The 10,952-nt window shown below is 45.1% G+C and overlaps 1 long non-coding RNA gene across 1 annotated transcript; it reads left to right on the top strand.

Moving 5' to 3' along the window:
- The first annotated feature begins 698 nt into the window (after window positions 1–698).
- Window positions 699–9,986, top strand: LOC130372943 (uncharacterized). Its single transcript, XR_008893433.1, has 3 exons — window positions 699–832; window positions 4,781–4,860; window positions 7,803–9,986. It is a non-coding gene; the product is annotated as an uncharacterized LOC130372943 (long non-coding RNA).
- The last annotated feature ends 966 nt before the right edge of the window (window positions 9,987–10,952 follow it).

Consider the following 10,952-nt stretch of genomic DNA (forward strand, 5'->3'; position numbering starts at 1 on the left):
CAGCCCGCTTTAGCAGATGGAAGGGCGAATGCTATTCCTGCTGTGTGTCTGAGTGTGTCTTTGTGCGCACACATGTTTGCGTGTGTGTGTGTGTGTTTGTGTGTGTGTGTGTGTCTGAGTGTGTTTGTTGTGTGGGAGAGAGAATCTCAAATAGAGACACACAAAGGGATATGGACACATGTGTAAAGACAGCAAAAGAAATAGAGAGAGAGATAGTTAATGTACAAAATTGCAATATAGAGTATTTTCAAAACAGGATTTTAAGTTCATAAGGGTACACCACACACAACTACATGATATATCATGTAGTTGTGTGTGGTGTGTGCCCAGTTATAAGAACACACATTTCCGATTTCAATCATTAAATGGATATAATCAATATGTATACAATTTCAATACACTATGGGGTAGTATTATTATAAGAAAGGGAAAGTAGACCTATAATGTATTAAGTATAGTGATAGTATAGGGTATTAATGTCACCGCTTTTTAATCAAAAAAATATATAAGCATGTTTTATTTTAATTGAAATTAGTTTGTGGATTTTATGGCACTACACTACCTACTAAAATAGGAATGTTTGTCTGACTGCCCTTATGACGAATTCCAGTATTTCTCCACATCCAACATCTGTGTGCAGAGGATGTAAACAAACCGCTGCACGTGCGCCATTTCCTCTCCACGCCAACGTGCCTCGTGTTACTTAAACAGATGTTTTACAACTCCGACAATATGCCAAAATGAATTGTAAAGACGGACTCTCAGCACAGCAAAATGCAAATGCTGCGACTTTCTTCAACATACTTCCGGGAGTAGGCTGTATGCCATTAAGGTAAGCTTATATCTGTCGTTCGACAATAAGTTACCTGTCATCAGAATGGTTGAGTTCATCAAATTGGGCATAATTTAAGTCCCAAAATGTCATTGGGGGAACTTATCTGATTTCTATTTCTTAATTACTACCTTTATGCTTAATTGCGTGAAAGTGAATAGCAACAGAACTAGCCTCGTAGCGACTTAAAGAGACAATCGCACAGATTAAGGCCACGGTGCAATTCAGCATTATCGTCGTGAACATTTATTACCTGTACCCGGATGGCTTAAAACAGCCATGCATGACTCAATCCATCTCTGTTTAGGGCCAGATAGATTTTATGAGATGAATTTATGCAAAAGGGCCCCGCGACAAATGTGCAGGAATTTGTGCTGAATTGTAACAGCAGATAAATGAAGGCAGTTCTTGCTGATACATTTCCTAAAGAACAGAACGACAGTCTCCTGTGGTTGTATATCATACTTTCTTACCTCCTTCATCATCTGTCGGCTTTATTTTAATGTCGAGATGAAACTATGCGCTGATCTACTTTGATTTGGAACCATCTAGACATGACCCTGTGTAACTGCAAAGGCCCAATTAAAAATGTTCAAGGGTTTTTCACTTCGCTGTCATCTATCAATAAAAAACGTTTTCCAGTCCTTATGTTATGGATTGTCTGTATCAATATTTTATATTGATATAACTTCTTTCATCAAAACACATGTCAATAGGCGTATATTTTATGGACAATAATAGTGAATTACCCTTTTTCCAATATTAATTCACCATCTGCAAGGGCTGGCCTATTTTTATTTTCTTCCTATTTTTAACAAAAAGACAAATTGTCTATTATTTCTGCGAATATTTTGACCCCTCGTCGAACCAGGGCAGAACAGTGACCAGGGTTCAACCACATAAATAGAAAACGTTGTCCGACTGAAATGCATAATTACAACAATAACACACACACCTCGCAATGTCAAACACCCAACAAACTCAAGACAAATACAGTCGAAGAATTAAACCCCAAACACGACAGACATTAAGACCGTTTGTTATTAGAATGTGGGAAACGGTGTTGCTGACCGGAATGTCTGCTGTCGTTTAACAACACCACACTGTCTGACGCCTCAACGTGTGACAGACCTGCCCTTACACGTAAAGCAGTAGGGCATCAGAGCATTGGGTCTCAGAGGTCCTGTTGCCTTGTAGCTCTGGCCCAGGACGTCTGCTCTACACACACCACATGCTCCACCACCAACTGTGATTGAACTGCTCTACAGCCCATGAACTCTACAGCTCTACAACTGCTCAAGGCCATCATGTTCATCAGTTATTAATTAGAAATACATTTGACTGGATAAATATTTCCCATGATTGATGATGAAACTTGTAATTGGTTTTGGGTGTAATTCATGGGGGAGGAGTGCCACACACTGAGATATGGGACCAGGGAGAGGCAATACTGATACAAATCAGCTCTGATCAAAGTTTGTCAAAACCTTCTTCCCCCCATACCATAACTCTAAAACAAGCAGCTTAAAAATGCAATGGTGTGAGCCAGCCTGTTTTCTTTTGTATTGGTGTATGAAAGATATCTATGGTAAATGTAAGTGCTCTTTCAATGTCGACATCCACTTTCTTGCATCTATATTCCACTGCTTTAACCTGCTGTCATTTCCTCTCTGCAAGTGTTCAAGTCCACACTGCAACAGCAGGCGTACTACAGTAACTTATCTATTAGGTGGCGTACTATGCAGCCAATCGGATTGCATCGTGTGTGTGTGTGTGTGTGTGTGTGTGTGTGTGTGTGTGTGTGTGTGTGTGTGTGTGTGTGTGTGTGTGTGTGTGTGTGTGTGTGTGTGTGTGTGTGTGTGTGTGTGTGTGTGTGTGTGTGTGTGTGTGTGTGTTGCAGACTTGAGAACAATTGTCTTCTCGCCCGAAGGGAACACGGGAAGAGCTTATTTACCAGCTATTCCTCATCTTTGTTATGAATGTATAAATATAAATGCTCATTTAAATCTCCTGCGGAAGAATATTTGTGGGGTTTTTTTCGGTATAATTTATGGTTTAGGACAACTTTCGTATCCACTAGCACCCTGTGTTACACAATGCTATACCATTAACGGCTACAGCACAAATTTGGTATTCCTAATTTGTCTCCATCCAAGCATACAGCGGCTATCTTAACTGCGTCTCCCCAGGGCCCTTCAGCGCGGAGCAGGCTGTAGTCTGCCTTAAAGGACGAGGGAGAACCACCAAAACTCCAGCCATCTATGGCTCACTATTGATTTTACACAGAAGATCCAGCCAGTGCTGATGGGCGTTCTGATGTATTTTCTCTCGGCTGCCAGTCCCTGCTGTGTTTTATACAATGGGAGCAAAGCGAGAAGACATCAACAAACAAAAGGCAGATATATTATTAATAAGTACCCAATGAGGTGTCGTTGTTCGTCCTCGTTAGGTGTAAAATAATACTAACCTGTTGTTATGGTATGGATATGGATGGAGGAAAAAAAAAACGAAAACGAATCTCTTTTCGAGCAACGGGTCTTGCTGAATAGCGAAGGCCTGATATTAAGCTAATTAGTGCAGCTCATATACACGAGGAGGAGGGGCTGGGGCAGGGTGGACCTCAGAGAAAAATAGCTAATGAAGGGAAGCCGCATCGCACAAGAATACTAATACTGCTCTCTTTTTACTGGCCAGCAACACAGAGAGAGAGAGATGGAGAGAGAGAGGAAGAAAGAGAAGCCCTATATTTTCCCGGCCCTGCATTTCTGCCCTATTAGCCTTTTTTTTTTTCTATTGGTGATCAAAAAGTAGTCAGTGGAGAATGAAGACAACTGCCCCCTTGGCTAATTGGCTTTGTGTTCTCTTTCTGATAAATGGCTCGAGACACACACACACACACACACACACACACACACACACACACACACACACACACACACACACACACAGTAGCACACAGTAGCACACAGTGTGCCTTGGATCCACCTTAATAGGACTCAGTAACCGGATTTACCAACAGATAGCAGGTCAGAACTAGATGGGGAGCAGAAATGTTAATTAATATCAATAATGGCCAATTATTAGTTTGACAGAAGGATCCCGGCTAGCTGTGTGCTCTAATGGTGCCGGGCTAACTTGAAGGGAAACACTGGTGAATTAGCATAACTGTGTATGCACACTCCACCGAGGAGCCCAGCAAACATCTGTTATGTTAGAAATTCAAATAGAATTCCTATTAGTAACCCCGGCTGGGGTTGCATAATCAGTCATTCTTCTCTGGCCATTCGGGGAGGTGCTAACAATACCCCGGTGACTGCTGGGACTCCTCCCATCGGGCCCTTCTACACTCACAGCCGGGGCCCCCATGTGGACCGCGGCCCCTAACAACAGACGAGCCGGGACTCTGAGCCGGGGGAAGAGCTTTGTGCCGTGACAGTGGCAGCCCCGCCCGTGACACTTAAGCAGAGACAGCAGAAACACGCAGCCGGCTGGGGGGGGACACGGGGGCATACGAGTTAATGAATGATTTCGAGGAGATGGGCAGGGTGAGGCTGCCGAAAGTCAGAGGGATGCGGCGGCTAATGTGTACTGCTCACCGTACTGCGTGTGTGTGTGTGTGTGTGTGTGTGTGTGTGTGTGTGTGTGTCTCTGTGTATGTGTGCGTCGGTGTGTGTACGTGTGTGTGTGTGTGTCTGTGTGTGTGCGTGTGTGTTTTTCGCCTCCCCCCGGTAATATTTATTTTTTTGGAAGAAGATGTGGATTTTAAGCAAGTTGTATTTATGCCATAAATTACACGTTGATTTTGAATAAATACATAAATATCAAAAGGGTTGATGGACAGGAATTTCCTTCCTTCATCGGAAAGTTAGCCTATGCTAATAAACCGAAGATGTTGCGAATTGAGATAGTTTGGCTAATTAACTACTTTATTATCTCTCCACACCACAGATTAAACGCCGCCAACCACTTTCGTAGCAGTTTCCTAAATGCTAACCAGATAGCAAGGCTACTCCAGGTAAAAGATTCAGGTAAGAAAACCCAAATTCAGTTACAGATGTTCCTAGGAGTTTTATAAGCTGTACTTAAACAGGGCTTGAGTTTACAATCCATATTAGCGTTGTCCGTCTTGGTTTTCATAAATCTACTGGAGAGATTTTTGACTGCAAGTGGAAACATATTGCCATGATATAACCTTTCGTATAATAACATTATTTTTGATATAACTGTATTAAGTTTGACTCTAATGATTAGGCCTGTGAATGCATTAGCTTTAATCAGCCGTCAGATATGTTGGTGTACAACGGCCTACGCAAATAAGATGCGTTGTTTATTAATAACGAATACTACATCTCTGGACTCTTGTCCATTGCTAACATTTCTATCTTTACAGTTTTGTAATAGATTATAATAACCCAGTTCGTCTTTTTTTAATACCCACCAAGAACGACAGGGGGGTTAGAACGTTTATAGGATTGGTACAGCTGTCCTTGTCGTTGATCGTAGCAGTCGTACTACCCATGCTAACTGTGATAGCATCAGTTGTAAGGTCGCTGTCATGTGCTCCCAACGAGGTGACCTTATCCATGATCCTAGCAGGTGCCTTCTGCTTGAGGACTGCCATGTTCCATCGAAGCCGCTAGACTTACCAGTGTCCTTACCTCAGCTGCACTCTGAAGGAAGTGCGTTTAGCGAGGGGGGGAAACCAGAGCATCCTGTGGAGGGCGAAGTCGACACTGCGTGTCCCCGTGTTCCCTGTTCTATGATCTACTAATGTGAGCTGGTAGAGATGGTCAACTTCGTGGCAGGATTTGTGATTGAACTATATTTCAATAATTAGCTATTCAATTTGCGATGGAAGGGTGTTCTCCTCCTTCTCGTTAATATTGTAATTAATAACGAGAATAAATCATCAATAAGAAGGAGGGTAACGAGAAGGAAGAAGGAAGGTAAGGAAAAACAAAATGTTCGTCAAACCTCCCATTAAGACGAATGATGCGTTTGAATTTATACTTCAAAAAAAACAACACAAAGTCATCCACGACGAGTCGAAACAACAGCAACACCAAAAGACAACAACAGCATATGTTGGGCGCGGGCTGCATCCGACCCATTTGGCGACAGTATACATGACTGGGCCACTTCATGGTCGTGTGTGAAGCAGCACCGTCTTCACGCTCCCCCCCCCCCCCCCCCACCCCACCCCCCCCCACCCCAGCCGGTTCCGTCGGGCCTCCGGTGTATCAATTTACTCGCCGCTTTTCGTTAGTCGTTCTTAACTCGGTGCAGTCGGGTTCCCCTTTGATGCGGCGCTGTTGTCCCCCCCCCGAACAATCGGAGTGGAGACAATGGAGGCATGATGACGGATCCGTGCAGCCACCATCTGTAACACCAGCTGCTCCCTTGCATCTGTAGGATATGCCGGAGCGAGGAGCCTCACTAATCTGCATAATAAGGAGAGGGCTTATACCAGTCTAGTAAATAATCACGCGCAATCGATGCACTTCATTCCCTCAATCTTTGACTGATGCAAAATAAAACCAGATAGGAAAAATAAATATTTTCGTCGGGGAGGTTTCAGTATGCACGCCGCGGCGCCCAGAAGACTCACAGGGGTTACGCCGTGTTGATTTAGCCCCGAGCTACAGATTTGGTTTGCACTCAATTTCATCTTTTCATGAATAGCCTAATTACAGGAGTGCCTCTCGCCTCCTTCTTCCGAGCAGAGTTCAGGCTCGGGTCCTCAGCCCTGACTCCGGGCGAGAGTGAGCGTGAGGAGGAGGCCATGGGGCCGTGATCTATAGCGTCCCCGGTCTATATAACCCCCTCACTGCAGGGGTGATACGCTAGCTGGGGAGATTGCCTCAACGAAAAAATAATTGAACATTGTCCAAATGAAGGGACTAATTTCGACACGAGTATCTCTAGACCGTACAGCCGGCCGACCGATGGAATTAACCCAGGGACAGCAGACGGGCAGCTTTGACTTGTTGATATTGTAATGGACCTGCCATTGATAATAGGCTGATTTCAGTGGGTGACCACTCGCGTTTTATGTTTATGTTACATTCCTAACAGAAGCTATTGCAGGGCAACGGGAAGGTTTGCATTTAAACGGCTTGTTTCGTAATGCAGCAGAGTACATTGTTGTGGAGGGGGGTGTGAGTCTGCTATCGAATGGCCTGTTGGAGGATTGTCTGTGTCAATGAACATTTCTCCGTGCAATTTATTAAACACCTCTGGGTTTTGCGAATCGGCATAATATATATTTTTTTCAAACAAAGCCTTATTTATTAAACTTGCTAATGGTTTGTGAGAAGACGAGTGAATTGATTGGACAGGATGTGTGCGATAAAATTGATGCCAGCAGTCTCCTTGGCGCCAATGGCTACCAAGGGGGTTTCTTATTAAATATGCTCATTCAATAAAGAGTGCATTACAACGTGCAGTGTGGATAAGAGAGCGTAACGAAATAGGAAAGCTGTGGGGTTTAATTCATTAACCGACGGTTTATTTAGAGCAGGAATAAAGGAAAGTGAGTTAAGCATGTTTAAAAACAACCTCTGATTATTGGGCTGTGTTCTGTGGTCGCGAAGCTAACAAAGTGTCCTTTCCTAAGAGTTTATTCAATCATATTTTATCTTGAAAGAAAGCCGCTGAATCTCAACATTAGCTTTCGGCTAATGCTCCGTACAACCAGCACCGTAGTGTTCCCATTGGCTGTCCTTCCAACACATGTATCTCCCCCCAGTTATATATTCACAGAAAGCAGGTTCACTACATCAAACGGCACGCCTGCAACATGCTACTTTTATTGTCTATGCGTTGTATTTTTCCAGTGGCACGCAATCTATTAACGTGCGCGGGGGCGCTGCTAGACGTTAGCGCGCGGATGACATGGATTTTAAATCTCCATCTTGCTCCCCAGGTTCCCAGTGCTCCTAATTAAGCATGCATGATGTTTCTCCCCCAGCTGGTACGCCACTGAAACGCACCAGGCAGGTGTAGTGTGAGCTCCACCACCACCACCACCACCACCACCTCCGCCACCTCCTCCTCCTCCCCAGCCTCCCTTGCTTCCCCTCCACCCTCCGCCGGCGAGTTAGGCCTGTGGACGGGCGCGGGAATGCAGGTGTGACATGTTAGGAGGGGCCCAGGTGCTTATTGAGTTATCAGGATGTTGACACTGCTCGTTTCATCTATCATGGGCTTAAGCATTGTCACGTCGGAGCCACTGTTCCCCGTCGGGCGGATAGAAAAGACAATAACAACAACAACAGCTGGAACGGTTAAGAGCCCCTCCGTCGTTTTTGTCCTCGTGTGCATATCTTAAGCAGGCGGTTAACGGTTGTGTGTGTTTGAAGGTACGGCGGCGGCGGCGGCGGCGGAGCTCGTACCGTTTAACCACGCATTAAGGAGGGATTTAATCAACTCAAGACGGCGGGCCTGGGTAGGATCCCTTGAATGTACCGCGCTGAACGTGGCACCGTCACCAAGGGTTGTTTAACACGCCTCTATCTAGCCCACAGTTAGCTTAACGGAGTCATTGTGAGTGCATTAGGGCCAATTACAGTGTGCTTGGATGCCCCATAAACCATCTGCATTAGAAGCGGCTTTGTCAGGAGATCATGGGGTGGTTTGTGTGCGACATGAAAGGTGTGTTTCTACCTCTCGGTCTTCATCGCCAGCCCGGCGCCATTCAGCACATAAAGTGAAGCCAGATTTACGGTGGAAAGGTTTTAACCCCGGGACTAAAACTCCATCTGATAAACAAGCAATCCTTGCTTGAGGCTAAATAATTCTCTTTGAGGTCGGTGATTTACAATGCCGTGAAGTATCTGTTTGTGGGGAGGCAGCTCGGAGGAACGCAGCGCTGTGATTGGTCATCCGTGATCCAAATTTGCTCCCGGATCTCTGGCTCACGAGTTTGAGGGGGTTTCTAAATGAACAAATGCATAAATGATAGCAGGGGTTTATTCAGTGTTAATAGATGAAGAGAAATGAACTTTTCAGAGGTTTAGACGGCTGTTCGATTTAACGAAATCCTCGCCAATTCCCCCTGATTGAGGGCAAAAGCGAGGCGGCGGCAGCCAATCTCATTTTCTTGGCATTTTAAAGAGAACTCATTGGGGTATTGGTCCACTACGCAGACTCCTAAGAGATCTGATTAAAGGGAAATCCCTCAATGCCTTACCCTCACTTTCTCTGAAATAAATTAGGTGCCGGTTGCAAATGACTAAATTCATCTTGCGATGCCTGGCCTGACACACAGAAACTGAGAGACTAACCGCTGCAGAAAGGGATAGATGTCCAAAAACACAAATTGTTTCTTTTTTCTTTTCTCGCATCGCATGCCTGTTACTCCCGGCCCCTTAAGGTAGAGGAACTCAACTCAGTAGACAGGTTTCGTTCCTTAGTGTCAGGCATTAGCACACCTGATATTTCTCAGCGTTTGCAGCTAATTTCCTAACCGCCTGGTTTTCCAGGTTTTTGGGATAGCGGAGCTCTCCGTGGAGTGTAAGAAATGTGTCCATCATCTCTGTAATATTGTGGTGATTGCATGGAAAAAGTCTGCCGCAGCCCAGTCTTCCATCTCAAAAATAAAAAAAGGCTTATATAATTCTGTGAACAACTGTAGACGATTGGCCCAAGGTTAAATCATGAGCTGTAAAATGCGTTGTCAAAGCTCATAAATTCAGTGTAATTTTCTTTTTAGCAGACTTTAGGAAAGCGAGAGCTAATTCCTCATTCCCGTCATGCGCAGGCCCGTGTGTTTACATATGCTCGCTGCGTGACAGAAACTTCGCTGTCCTTGATATTATAACCAGGCATGTATGTTTTTTTTTTTTCTTTTTCCATTTATTCATGAGTAAAAAAAAAAACATCATTCCATCTCACGAGGATTCCATGTGGACAAACACACAAAACTAAATATTACTTCTGCAAGCAACAGTATTGAGTCCGATGTACTTTTCTCTCCTCAGTGATAAGCTTCGCCTTATTGACAGTAAACATATTCACTGGGGTCTAGGCCGTCTCGAGGAAAGGTGATTATATCGGTTCGGCTTGTTCCTGCTCAAGCATGCGTTTGTATCCTCACAGTTTTGCAGACTGTCAGAGTTGCTGTGGTGATTCTCGGGGTAAAGCCCTTGCTATATTTAACGTGATGGAGTTGCAGCCTATGTACTGGACTGGCTCCTGTTACAAAGGCTTTGCCCTTAGCACGCCACCTCTTGGAGATATTTCTGTCCACGTATCAGGTGTCACTAAGTTGAACTCGCCTTTTTTATTTTGTACTCGCATGCGTGAAGGTCAAAAAGGTATGAGGGCGGATCAGCGAGGCTCTGAGTTTTTCCTCCGTTAGTTGCTGTTTGTTTTGGCCGATGGTGGAGGCGCTGTCACGCAGATGCATGATAGGATAGTGATTTAAAGATCCTCTTTACGGGGTTGTGTGAAGGCCACGGCATTGCACGTCAGCGAGTGACACGTTAATAGAGCTAAGGGCTCTCCATCACAGCTGCTGAGGAATTAATAGGAAATTGAGAGCTGCTGATGTCTTGTGATCACTGCTCCAACGTGTCCTTTATGGCCGGCCCCCTTTGTCTGTTAAGTGGCTCATAAAAGGAATAACACGGCGAGTCATGGCACCGACGTGACACGGGCACGCCTTACGAGGCCGCCGTTTAGTCCAGGGGAACTAATTTAATCATGTTACCCTGTATAACTTTTCTTTTTAATATACTCGCAAACACGAAAAAAAAAAAAAAAAGTCTGGAAGAAAAACCAATTTCACCCATGGGTGTATGAGCACGCCCCCGCTGAAAAAACAAAACAAAAGGAAAAGGTTCCGTCCAATTTGTTCCGGCCGGTGTTCCAGGGAGAAGGGACACAGCCCTCCTCCCGGAACGCCGCCGCCCTCCCCGATATCAGCTGGTTAATCCCGTCCTCTTAGTGGCTTTATTGGTTCATTCAATGGGGTCTGCTGTTGACACCCCCCCACCCCCCCCCCCCCCCCCCCCCCCCCCCCCCAGTCCCCCTGCCCTGTTAAAAGGCGCCCGCATCTCAAGTGAAATCTGGAGGGGTTCTTTACACAGCCGAGCGGCCCCCTGTGGCCCCCGGCTCC

Source organism: Gadus chalcogrammus, chromosome 20 (assembly GCF_026213295.1).
Source record: "Gadus chalcogrammus isolate NIFS_2021 chromosome 20, NIFS_Gcha_1.0, whole genome shotgun sequence".
In the NCBI taxonomy this organism is placed as follows: domain Eukaryota; kingdom Metazoa; phylum Chordata; class Actinopteri; order Gadiformes; family Gadidae; genus Gadus; species Gadus chalcogrammus.